We start from the raw sequence: 12,631 nt of genomic DNA, 5'->3' as shown, positions 1-12,631 counted from the left end.
TAGAAATGTGCTTGTCAATTGCCTGTTTCTTTCATGGACTTGTGTTGGAGCTATATGCAGTGCTTATACTTCTGAACTAAGTGCACAGAGCATGTGGGCTCAAGCTCTTGCCCTGTCTTTTCTGCTTAATTTTTAGTGTGCTCCTTGGTCCGGTTTAGACTGATGTCTAGCTGCCTGCATGTGCACTGGGAGAAAGCAAAGAAGGGACTGTTCCCATAAGGCAGTGGGAAAGGTACTTGTCTCTTCTGACCTGGTGTAAGGAGAAGACTAGCTTTGTGGACTCAAGCTGTGTCATGCCCTTTTGTGGCTAGAGAACAGGTTCTGGGCTGCTTTATTTATTCACGTAGGGACAAAGCCATATGGACCAGGAGAGGAATCTTTATGCTGTTAGTGGCAGCGGGACAGAAATTGTTTCTACAGACCAAGTTCTTCTAGTGAATTTCTTCACCTTACTGCTTTGTAAGGCTTCTTAAAAGTTGTGGTTAAAATTTGTGAATGCATGTTCATAGAGGAGTGGGAAGACACTGGGTTTGTAAGTTGACAAGGATGAATGAAGTGTGTGTGGTAATATCACATGTTTTATGGTAATGAAAAATGATGGAGGCTTATCTGCCTATGGCAGTAGTCTTGAAGGGGTAGAAATCAGAAATAGAAAAAGGAGAAAATTGGAATGGTTAGAGAAATGTAACATTTTTATTGCTCAAAGGAATGTTATTACAACAGAGGAAAATGTTCATCCTTATAGGGAAAGCGATTTATGAACTCTGAGAGGTTTCTTTTGGGATAGATGAAAGATTTGGTATGTAAATCTCTCTCAGGAAATCACCGAATTTTGAAGAAATCTTTTCACTGGAGTGTAAGATTTCACTGAAGTACAAGATTATGTTTTTTTAAAGTGTGAGGGATATTTTTCTTTATGACATCACCAGTGTTTGCTTTTTGCTTAACTCTATTTTTTTGCTCTTTTTAGTAACAACATAAATAGTGCTTGGTGATTCTTACCTACTTTTTGAATGTAGTAACAGATAACCTTTTAATTTATTTCTTCACTTTTTGTAGCTTAATATTATCTTCACTGATCAGCCAACTGCTATTTGGCAATCTCTCGTGTATGCCAGCTGGCCATGTCTTTTACCATTATTTTACTAGCTCACTCTGAAAGTTTTACTGTACTACCCTGTGTACTTTTTTGTTTTTAAGCTTTATTTGTAATTTAATAACTTATCTACCTTGTTCCTGGTTTTTCTAACAGCTTATTAAAGCATAAATCTGACTACATGTAGAGCACATGCCCCTTCTCTGCCTCTCTTAACGTGAATAGTCTTGGATGGCTCTAGCCATGGGTATGTTGTGAGTACAGCTAACATCACCATGTCGGGTTACTTTGCTGATGGTGACCTCTTACTTGTCCATGACAAGCCCTGATTCCTGTTTACAAGGAGATATTGCAGTTGATGCCTTCTGGTTTGGCTGTTGAACTGCTCTCTTAGCTCTTCACAGCTTCTTGTTTTAACAATGTGAATTTGAATCAAAGCAACTAGCTGTTTTGCTGTGCCAAGAAATGCTTTTACCCAAGCACTTGTAAAAGGGGGTGTTTGTTTTGCTTGTTTGACAACAATTCTTTTGGTGCTTATGAAGCTGAAGGGAGGAATAGTAAAGAAGTTGAAATCTGCTATGTATATATCAAAATCAAAAAGTGAACATGAGAACAGTTATATTGAATTATATTGTAATATTGAAATCCTTTTGCTAAAACATAAGCTGGTAATTGGAAAGTGACTTAAGCTTTCTTTAAATATAGAAATGTCCTGTGCTGAGCTTCAGTTTGGAACTTAAAACTGAGTTGTCAAACTAATTTGGAAGTTTGTATAAACACTTTTATATTGGCTTAAACAAATATTATTTTGGTAGGTTTTAGACTTCTCAGAGATGAGCTGTGTCAGGTCTGCTAGTGGCAGCTGAGATCCCTAACCTGTGCTGCTCTGCTAGAAGTTACCACCAGCTTAGCAGAATTAGCAGCAGAAAGGCTCACATGCACTGCCTGGCTTCCTAACCTCTGGTGCATGTGATGTTAAATTCTGATAATGTATTGAACTCTAGGCTGTGGTGATTGATGATCAAACTGCAGAAGTGATTTTGGGTCTTACTTGTATGCTGGTAACCTCTGGAAGCAGGTTGCAAAAGGCTGTTAGGACCAATAAGGGCATAAACTGCTACAGCTGCTTGCTTCCCCTTTCTGTCTCTTAATGCTGGAACAAGCCTGACTCCAAAGCAAACTGTTTCAGGGACAGGAGATTGTAGGTGCTTGTTGACTCTCTCCGGTGTAGGGTAAGTTTTCTGCTGGTTGACTTTATGAATAAATTCAGTGTGGAAGCTGGAGAATCTCCAGTGCTGTTGGGATAACAAGCCATGTCAGCATGTTGCTGGAAGCTGATAATGCCTTTCATCAGCAGCTCATCATAGATCAGCTTGGCTGTGCTTGATACAGTTTCACCACAGTTTCATGGTCACTCAAAGTTCACATAAACTAAACCTTCTGTTTAAAGAAGTGGCCTAATTCTTCCTCCTTGAGGCTGCTCTTTCATCTACTTACGTACTCTTCCCTTGTGTAGGAACATTTGTGTGGCTCCATGGTGATCTAGATTGAGGACCTGCTCTCAATTAAAACAGACCAGGATTAAAAAGGGAGATGATGCATGCCTTAAAGGATTCCTGAACTTTTGAAAATATACTGGAAGTGAGTGTTTAAAATGTGTTAGTGAAGTTGGAAGTGTCCTTCAGAGATGAGGAAATAAGGAAATAACGTGATTTATGTGATGTAGATTTTACCATCTTGGAAGTCAGCTTTATGAAGGTCTCTGCTTGCATGCTTTGTGTTTGTATTTTTGGTTTGGTGTTTGTGTGTGTGGGTTTTGTTGTGGGTGTTGTTTGTTTATTTTTTTTTCTTGTTTGTGTGTCTTTGTTTTTTGTTTCCTTCACATGTCGTTTGCTTTGCTTGCCCAGTACTTTACCCAGCCTGGAATGCGCATGGTGTTGATGATAGGAGGTATTACATGGTATCTTTGTTTTTTCTTAGCAAACACTGAATCCTTCTAATTCTATAGTGAAGGCCTTCCACAGTATGTGGAATTGCTAGTTGTCTTATGAGCTTTTCTGCTGGTGGTGGTTATATGAAAGTTTTGTGATCATGATTTTTTTTTTTTTTTTTTACTACAGGGCAGTAAAAGACTCTTAGACAGAAGTACAAGAATATTTACTCATTTTGTGCGTGTCAGTGATTGGAGATAACCTGAAATAACAATATCCACCACACCTATTGCCCTGCCACTAAGTGCTGGGTAAGCACAAACTAGTTCTCCCAGCAAACCTGGAAGTTTTCTAAACCAGGAGATTGTTTAAAATTTAGACAACACAGGCACCTCTGCCATCTTTCCAAGCAGTTGGGAAAAACATTTCAAATTAGATGAGTGAGTACTAAGTAGAAAAATGTCAGAGCCACAATGAGACTTCATGACCTGGCTTCTAATCTGGGGATACCTCTGCCAGACAACATTGAATTGGTGATCCAAAGAGAGTGTTGCTATAGCTTCCTGTGACTTAAATTGTTCTTATGTTTATCTTTTTCTGTAAACAGCTCCCAGACACTGGAGATGTAGGAGCTTTGAATGCAAAACATAATGGTGCATCATTCTCTTCAAGGCCAACAGTGAAACCAGTTTAAATGTGCTTGTATTAAAACCATGACGTGAGGTAATGATTGGTTTTGATTGGATCTACTTCTACTGCTTTCACTTTCCTAAGATAAACTTTAATTGAGGGAAGAGTTATTGTTTTAGCAAATAGCATTATATTTGTTGAGAAATTGTAAGAAAAATAGAGACAACAAGTTTACCTTGCTAGCATCAGTAAGTCTGGGGGAAGAAAAAAGATGAAAGACAGAAGACAAGATATCCTTCAGATGTATTTACAATTGGTGGTTCTCCGGGCTCTTGGCGTTTTCTGCTCATTTATCAGTTCTGAGCATGAGAATTTGCAGCTGCATCTTTGCTTCAGTTGTGAAGTCTTTGTGAAACTACTTAAAAGCTTTTGAACTTCAAAATTACTGTTGTTTTTTTTGGGAGGAGTGTCAGTATAGGGTGAAAATAAGGAGGAATAGATAAGCATGTTTAAAATTGTACAGTGATTGTAAAGTAACGTGTCTTTGGTCTAGATAGTGGTTGCTGTTACTTTCCTATGTTGCTGTTCTGCACAAACACTGTCAGTTAAGTGCAGGAGTGTGGGTAACAGCGATTTCCTGTCTTGTACTGCTGGAGGCTATTGGGTGATCCTTTACTTACTAGTATCTTTTATAGTGGTTTGCTGTCAAAATCTGCATGTGAAGGTTTAGTCCTTCAGTTTCAACAACTGATCGGGTGATGCAGAGATCAGCGAACATTTTGAATTCAGGCTTGGCATTTATTTATTTAGTTATTAGCAGTTTATTTCCATCCAACACTTGTTTGGCAACAATGCTGCTCTGAAAAAAAATGGCTATGTATTCATGAATAATTTTGGTAAAACACTATGATACAAATACTGTTATCTTACTGCCATACTACTTTCTTTTTTTGGAGCAATGTATAATTTGGGCCCCACCCAAAGTGCTGCTCTCCTATTTTATATGTATTCATATTTTCAGCTAATTTGCTTGCACTGTTTTTCTACTTAAACACTGGGAATCTGGTTAACTTGGCACCTGTAACAGAACAAGTCAAATTAAGTAAAACAAAGACAAATAACCTCTAAACCCCAAGCAATTCAGTGGGTATTAGATCTGAAGTCTGGATGTTCCTGCTGCCTTTTTTTCTCTCTTTGCTTCTTCCTCTCATTTCTTTCTGCCTGGCCATTGTACTCCCTGGAACCTCTGCCATCTCACAAGGTGGGCAGAACTTCTCCTTTAGCGGCCACTTGTTTGTGTCCCTGTGGTCTTTCTAGCTGCTGCTTTTCATGAACTCATCTGATACATATATTTTGGGTCAGATTTGGTTGCAATTAGTCATAAGGTCAAACTGTATTTGTAGAAGCAAATTTTGTGGCTGAAAAGCCATTAAGACAATTGTGTGTCTTGTTTCTTTCGACCTGCTAAACATTTGGACTTTTGTTGTTGTTGCATCTTTATTAGTTCTTTCAGTAGCATTGAAGTTCTATTAATGATGGCTCCAATTTATTTGGATTCCTAAATTTTTTAATGTTTTATGCACAAGACAGAGATACATAGCTTCTAGGGTGAGAGGTCAATGATGTTTTCAGTAGCTTCTTCCTTCTTAAGTGTAATTTAACAAGGGACTCTGCAATTGAGTCATCATGATGGGAAGTGCATCTCAACTGATGTAATGCGTTTGTGTTTCCTGGAAACAGAACAAAATCGCAGCTTCGCCCCATTTAATGCAAGATTTGTCATTGATTTTGGTTACCATGTGATATTTACTCCTATCGTTTGATCTTTTGTTGTAATGGGTTGTTCATGCTTCATGAGTCTGATTTCTGACATCAGTCCCTCAAAGCAGTGTTGAAAGTTTTTATTCATGAAGAGTATTTTACATAATATTTTGAAGTACAGCACAGCCACATCTGATTTCAACAAGACTTCTACTTTCTTCTTGTGTAGACTATGCTAAAACAGGGGATCAACATAACTGGTAGAGCAAGAGGGACTAGATGCATAAAGCTGGGTAGACTTCATAGATCAATTCTTCCAATAGATTAACTATTTACCTAATGAGTATTACTCCTGTCAGGAATATATTTTCTGAATAAGATGCATTGTTTTGGTCTATCTTGGAAACTAAAATGTGTTGAGTTAAACCTGTATCACCTTGATCCTGTCTGCTGCAACAGTATCTGTTTAACCAAATCACTTTGCTGTATTACATACTATTTTAACTATTTTGTCTCAAGGCTCATTTAATCACATTGCATTTCATCACTTGCACAAATGCTGTGTATTCTTTCAAAGATTCAAACCAGAAATGTTCAGTGACTACTTCTGAATATTAGTTTTTGGCCTCTGTAAAATTATACTGTCTTGCTATTTTTTCATATGGCTTCCTCTCTGTTGACTTAAGAAAAAGTAAGTTATCACAGTATATGGAGGAATGTGAGCTCCATGTTACATAAGTGGTTGGTCTGAATGCTTCGGTTCCCTAAATTGTTTTTATCCTGTCACAGCTGTTAGAATACAACACACAGAAATTTACCTTAGTAGTAGTTTGTAGAGTGAATAATTATGTGTAATGAATTTGTGACCGGAAAAATCTTCAAGAACACTCCAAAGTGAAGAGTCTTCTCTTAGCTATACTTGCCTATCCTTAATTTCAGTGGGGATCAATAGCAGTGGAGTAGAGGACAGGTTTGGTGCTTAGTAACTATGATTTTTGCTGTATTTAAGGGTAGTATAGGGGATGGGAAAGCATACGGCCAATTAAAAAAACCAGACAACCAACTATCAAAAAAGTCCCTCCTGTGTACAGACAGTTTGATCGCAGTGTTATTTTCAGAATTCAGCCAGACCTGCACAATGTTGTTGTGATGTTGTTCTGTAGAAATTTTTAGGCACTTTATCATTTACTTATGTATGCAGATACGGAAGCAAAAATGACTGCTTGCAGAGGTTCCCATCTTTCTGTGTCCTAATGGTACTCTGATGGCTCTATTATTAAAAATAGTGGTAAGTATTTTTGTTATGGTTAATTTCTTGTGCTGTTTTATAGCTCATGTTCTTAAGGAAGTTGGCAAGCCACTGGCTGAACCTTGTGGCAGCCTTGATGGGAAGGGAATGGTAACTAGACAGACAGTTGTTCTTTCTGTATGCCGTAGGGCAGAAGACTCAATGGTCGGGTTTTTATGTGCTTAACTCTGCATAAATCTTGCTGAAGAAAACTTCTACAAGTGGTTTGAAAACAGTAGGATAAAATGATTTTGTAAAATAAAACAAATTATGTTATTGTAACAGCTTGAATATATTTATTCTGGTTTTGGTCATTTTGTGGCTGTTCATTTCTCTAGGCCAAAGATGTATTTGCAACTCAAATCCCAACAAAACTCTAAATAGGAGTTGGATTCTCAGATGAGAATGGTACATAGCTTTATTTTTTTTTCAAATAAACCTTTTCTTTTAAGTGGGGTGATGTTTCTCTGAACACATTTGTGAATTAAATGAAGCCTGGTCTGGTGGTCTGAACGAACATGAATAAGGTATGCTACACTGGTGAAAGTTTTCTTTTTTTCAGATGTTGGGGTGCTCAGTTCCTACTTCATAGCAATCTCATTGGAAACAACTGGCATCCTCTTATTTGTGTGTTGTTGTTGTTCGTTTGTGTTTGTTTTTGTTTTTTTTTTTTGTTTTGTTTTGTTTTGGTTTGTTGTTTTGTTTTTTTTTTTCCATTTAAATCATGTTGAACCACTAAGTTTTTCACATGGCCTTTCTGTAAAATCATACATTTACACAAGCTTAAGGGCATGAGCTGTGTTTCGTGTTTATAAAGAAAATGGAAATCAAGGGAAAGGAAGGAATTGGAAGCAGCGATGGATTTTTCTAATGAAACTTCTACACAGCTCTGCTGCTGATTTTTCCTTATGTGCATGTCTGACAGAAAATGGAAAACACCTTTCCTTCATCACTTCCCCTATGATAAAAAATAGGGCCTTTTTATCTACTTGCCTGCAGCTTGGAGGGGTGGGGATGGCAACTCTAGTTTTACTTATGAAAGGATTTTGATGTTTTTATGGAAGTTTTTAAGGAAACGAAACTTTAAATAGCTGTTATACAAAGAGGCAGCAGTTATAAAATATATTAAAAGTGCATTTCTGAATCGTAAGTTGCATTTTGTACTTCAAACAGACTTTTTTTATTCTGCCAGTGTTTGTGGCAAGTATTAAAAATGAGTTAATGACAATGCTGATCCCATAGCAATTGGAATATTATAGAGATGGTTCTCCTGATCAGATGCAGCAGACGGGCACAAGGGGACACTTGTGGACGCAGACCATCAAAGCTTCCTAACAAACACTAAAAAGCTGTGAGGATAATGACTTGGATAAGGAAAATTCATTAACTTCATTTCAGGCTTTGAAGGAAGCACAGTGGCACTGCCCAAGCCAGAATATTTGACATTTGAGTATGTTTTAGATCCTTACATAATATTTAACTGAGTTTTTCCTCTCTTGAAAGTGGAAGGCAAGAAGCTGCTGTTTTTCAGGAAATGAATGTCTGGTTGACAGTGTCTTTAAGACACCCTTTACCTTTCTAGCTCAGTTCACAGCAATAGTTCATACTCAGGCACTTGCTACATTTGACTTGAATTCAGCTTCATTTTGCTGACTCCTTTTAAAAAAAGAAGTGACAGAGACTTTCTTTGACTCAATGGATGGGCTTGTGACACCTTTGAAAATCATCAGGCTTTGTGAAAAGAAATGGTAGTTGCTGTTTCTGGGGCTGTGGTGAGGAAACAGTACTGTTGGTTATGGTTGGGAGACTGGAGTCCAAAATATGATTGCGAGCTAGTCTAATATTCTACAGCTTTTCTTTTCGTATTCACATAATTGTATGTAGATAGCATTTGTTTTTCAGTGCTGTGGCATTTTGGAGTGGACCACTATGTGGGGCAGATGAAGTAACCCTTCATCTGACTGATACAATGGTCAAAAGGAAGAAGGGAAACCCTGCTTTCAAAGACTGAGCTGCTAGAGCTGTTGTAGTTTCACTTAGTCACCTGCCCCCTTTCCATACTGATTTTGAGTTATGTATGGTTTAGATTTAGTTTTATGGTAAATATATTTTTCTTTACTGATATATTGTACATTTTTCAAATTCCCTTGTATCGTTCATGTAGAAGGTGGTGGAAGCTAGGGAAGGAAATAGAGTTCTACAAGTGCTGGTAACAGTATTTTTAACAACATAACCTGATCTGTTCATATCCTCCTAAATACAGAGGTGGGATTCCTGGTGAGATGAGATGACAGCTCTGCCTCCCAGTTAGGGCTAGCTGCTGGAGTGGTGAAAGAGCTTTCAGTTGCCTTTCTTCCTTCCCAGACTTCTCTTATGGTTTGTTGGTTGATTCCTACCACAGCCTCTTAGTAGTTGCAGTATCTTCAGGAAGAGGGTTTTTTATTTGTTTGTTTTTTTTCATCCCATCACAACTCCATTTCAGAAGAGACATTTCTCTGAAAGACCGAACGCTTGCCACCATGTTGACAGGTTTACCAAGGGAGGGCAGCTGTCGAATGAGATTGGTAGTTTTATAGATACCCATAATCTTTTTGTGAAATATCAGGAATTGATATCTAGTAGTTAAAATTCTGTGACTGCTTTAAATAACCATCTCACAGCTATTTATTATCTTGACTAATGCTGGCTGCATAAAGGGCTACTTGATTCTACTGCAAAGTGTACTTCAAAATATTAATGTGTGCAGGATATGGTAAGAGGATAACAGAAGAGAGCAGGAAAGCATATGAAAGAAACAGGATAGAGTTTCATAGTTTCCTTGCCAATTGGAAAATAAACATAGCTGGAAAGACAATTGGGACATCAAGAAATGGAAGGGGCAGTAAGGAATTTTCTGGCCGAAAAGGGAGGTTTAAAAAATCCTAACAGAATAAAAATAGATGATGACACATCAGTTCAGATTTTTCCATTGAGGAGATACAGTCCCACCTACTCAAGTTTCTGAAAGAAAATCTGCCAATCTGAAATATCAACCTTTGATCATATTTCTTGTGATATGTTCTTTTTCTGTGTATGTTAAGAGGATATAGGGACTGTGGTGTTGTTTTAGGTCCATTCTTTATTGCAGATAGCAGCTAGTTTTCTGGTTGATGCCTTTTATGGTGCACTTAGATTTTAATGCTTCCTTAATTATTTCCTTTGTTACAGCTTAAAAAGGCTAAGACTAGCCTGCCACTAAGTTTCTAGGCAGCTGATCTGGCTCTGAGAGAGGAGTTTCCTTGCAGGATTTCCAGTGTGAAAGGAGGATGGTATTTCTTGGCCATTTAGGAAGTCTTAACTTCTTGATACCTTGAATCTATTTTCCAGAGCCATTCAGAGAATAGATTCCTCATATATTTGTTTTCTTCCTAAAGAAATTGACTTCAACTGCAAGTTGAGCATGGAAAGGCAGAAGAGCTTTACAGGCACCTGAGTATTGGAGGGTAAAGTGCTTCATACCAATAGTGTTCTTCAGACTTTAGGTTTATATAGAACTGGATTTAAATATTAACAATGGCAAGGAAATGTCTGAGGCTTTACTAAAAAATAAACAAAGGATTTTGCTTTCTTCCTGTTTCTATTCTTTTGGTGTTACTGACTCTATCATTGTATGGGGGTTTTATAATTATTTTTTTTCCCCTCTGCCAAGGGGACACAGCTGTCCGCTCTGTAACTTTGACTGTCACCATTAGCACTCTGTTATCTCACACAGCCGTGGGTGTGTGTGGACTTTAATCTTCTGTATAATTGGTGGCAGTGATTGCTGCTAAAGCTGTAAAGGAAAAGCATCCATTCACCTTCGTGTGAAACTGGATGATTGACGAACTCATGAATGTTTCCTCTCTAGGCTCTGAACCGAGTAAGTAAGGCAGAGTACCTCAGGCAGTCTAATTTCCTGGCTTGATAATACGCTGGGAAAAGAGCCATTTGTTGTCTTCGTAGTTGTCCATATATGGACAAATCTTTTGCCGGGCTAAGTAAAAACAGTCATCTTTCAGGAAAGAATAGAATGTTACAGGATTTTGGAAAGAGCAGGTTTTATAAGCAGAAGTCTAGCTTAAAATAATAGATGGTTGTTTGATGCACTTCAAAACAGCACGGGCTCAGGTTTGTATCCTGGAAGTGTGTTGGAGAATTGCAGCTGGGGATGTGAAGTGTGGTGTTAACTCTTACCCTAGTTGTTTGGCAGCCTTGGCTTTGAGAGGGACCAATGCTGATGCTGGTGCAGACTATACTTGTAGACTTTCCCTGCCTTTTTATTTAACTTTGGAGTAAAGAATAGGGAGGCATTTACAGCACAGTAAAATACAAGAAATTTTCAGTCTTTGACCATCTGTGGCTTAGTAGTACACTTGTTTATAATTTTTGAAGACCTTTAATAGGATTCCTTGATGAGTTGCAGGATCAGGCTAGGTATTATCACATAGGAGATCCAAGAACAGCTGGACAAATTGTGAGTTGACTGCAGAATTGTGGTGTTATTTTCTGTTCATTCAAAAAATTTGGGGTCTGTATAGAGTCCTGTTTTTACTCAAGGGGGCTATGAAATACAGAGTATGTGTGTGGGGAAGCAGTCAAATAGTTTTCTCTCAGATGGACCATAGAACACCACAAAATGAGCTGCTTTTAGCCATTCTCGGAATGCTGTTATCTCTGCGTTTCATCAGATGACAGACTTGAGGACAGGAAGTGTGAGGGAATAAGTCAAACTCATGGTTGTAGGATTATGTTTTGTCTACTAATACAGTTTCAACTGGTTACAATATTTTATGTTTATTATTGTTGTTCCAGGTGTAGTAGCAGAGACCTTGATTTCTGATGAACAGGGATTGTAGAAAGAGCCCTTCATATCTGGTAAGGAACTGTGTATAGGGCTCGTTTAAATGCTTGTGTTGTCAAGCCTGGAGGCACTCTGGTTGGGACATTTAGTTTAGTTCTGAGGGGAGACCATGCAGTATACTGAATAGTAAAAATGCTCTGCAAAACTCTTATTGTTTTGGAGGTTCACTTAGAGTTGTTCTGTTGACAGTCTTGAAGATTACATTTTTTGGCATACAAAAGTAGGGAAATCCCCTTAGAGTTTTTTTTGTTGTCTTAGAGGTTGGATCAAAAAAGATTTAAAAAAAAAAAAAATTGACTATTGAAAGTATTCAAGTTAAAAGAGAGAGGAAGGACGGAATGGACATAGGGGAAGAGAGCAGCATGCGTCCTGCCTTTGAGACCGGTGTGTTTAAGTGTTATAACGGAACAGTGCCCAGACTGACTGTGTTACTGGGTAGGACATCAAATAATGCAGTTTCCATAGTCGGTCTGTAAATGTGTGGGATTCTATAGGCTTAACTTTCCTCAATCAACAGGAGATTGATGTGGGTTGAACTCATCATCTTTGGCCTAAATTTTTGACCTTGAGTTTTTCCAAGCTGTGGTGAAAGTGCTTTCTGTATGTAAGGATTTTATATGTGGGTTCTGAGTTACAACGACTTTTGAGTTGTCTTGTTTTGTGTGTTTGTTTTTTTTTTTTTAATGTAAAAAAAATAAATGGTTCATTTCTGTTTTACACTTAGCAGTGAGTGTTTCTGTTTCCTGGTCATCTTACAGTGCTTTCCTCTTACAGATCTGATTTATAACACTTGCACAGATCTTAAGCTGTGAAACCTGTCATTTTGTTTTCTTGTATTTCTTACTAGACTGAGATAGTCGAAGCCTTTTGCTGTTTTTACTATTACAGCTTTTGCTGAAAGCAGAAGACAGTGCCACAAAAGAATTTCTTATTACTGCCTCCTGCTTTCAAAAATGCCTAATCCTCTATTGAAAAGAAAATCTGTATCTGCTCATAGTTCCATAGGAAACATTGGACCCCTTTTTCACTAGGCAAAAAGTTGGTGC

General features: G+C 37.9%; 1 protein-coding gene across 2 annotated transcripts in view; it reads left to right on the top strand.

Moving 5' to 3' along the window:
• PDE10A (phosphodiesterase 10A) overlaps positions 1-12,631 on the top strand; it is a 380,239-nt gene that overhangs the window by 201,919 nt on the left and 165,689 nt on the right. The window lies entirely within an intron of this gene.

Source organism: Columba livia, chromosome 3 (assembly GCF_036013475.1).
Source record: "Columba livia isolate bColLiv1 breed racing homer chromosome 3, bColLiv1.pat.W.v2, whole genome shotgun sequence".
NCBI lineage: Eukaryota > Metazoa > Chordata > Aves > Columbiformes > Columbidae > Columba > Columba livia.
This window is presented reverse-complemented; position numbering and strand designations above follow the sequence as displayed.